Here is a 977-nt window from a genome sequence, read left to right as displayed (position 1 = left end):
GTCCCCCCCAGACCTGCAGTTACGGGTTGGCAACCCACAGCTCGAGTTACCGTGTTAATTCTCCCTTGCGGCTGTGCAGTTTGCCAGCGTGACAGACTAGTTTAGATGAGTTGTGAGGTTTTTGCCTAAGATCTGAAAACACACAAGTCTGCTGTGATTTTCCCATATACTGTGTCTTGACGTGCCCTTTCCAAGGGGCTGATCAAAGGCTTTTGTGATTCCATGCTGTGCAAGTTGGCTTAGCAGGAACATTTTGCGTAGAAATGAGTTGAGAATTTGTACCGATGCTCACGCCCATGTTTTATGCTCTACAGACGGATTCTGAAAGTCCGGAAGAAGGATCACCTGGTGTGTTGCTTCCAGCTGCAGACAGACACGGAGCACGCTCACGGATAGTTTCAGGGGAGCGCCACACCGGTAACTTCGTGGTGGACTAAATGTTTGTCTGTAAACACGTACAGGCTGAAGTGAGCTTTTATCGATGTCTGCCTTAGGAATGCACTTACGGTGTGGGTGCGCGCTATAGCAATGAAGGGCTTAGTATTTGTTAATTAACACCAGCTGTCACGGCGCTTGCTGGCAAGTTGTAAAGGAAGTTACCTTGTTTGCATTACGTGTCCTTTGGATGTGTTTGTATCTCTTTGGGTTCGGGTTCTTGTGGCATAGTGCTGAAAGTGTATGTGGTTTAGGGCTGACCTGTCTGAACACCTGGACATTCTTGGATGATAACGTAGCAGAAGAAAGCTATGATCTGGCCAAGCACTTTTCCCCCCCGTCTTAATTTTTGATACCTTACTGTTACGCTTTGCCTAGGAGCTAAAATGTGACTGAAAGTTCAGGGTTTGTTGTGAAGGGCTTCTGCCTGGAGTTTGTGATGCTGTCTCTTGAGCATCTGGAGTGTAGAATGGCAGGGAAGTTTTTGCTGTTGGCGTAGAACTCTCATCTGAAGGATTTCTCCTTTACTAAATGGCCAGTCC

This window comes from Falco punctatus (genome assembly GCF_963210335.1).
Source record: "Falco punctatus genome assembly, contig: scaffold_23, whole genome shotgun sequence".
Taxonomy (NCBI): Eukaryota; Metazoa; Chordata; class Aves; order Falconiformes; family Falconidae; genus Falco; species Falco punctatus.
The sequence above is the reverse complement of the archived record's forward strand: the minus strand, read 5'-3'. Positions refer to the sequence as shown.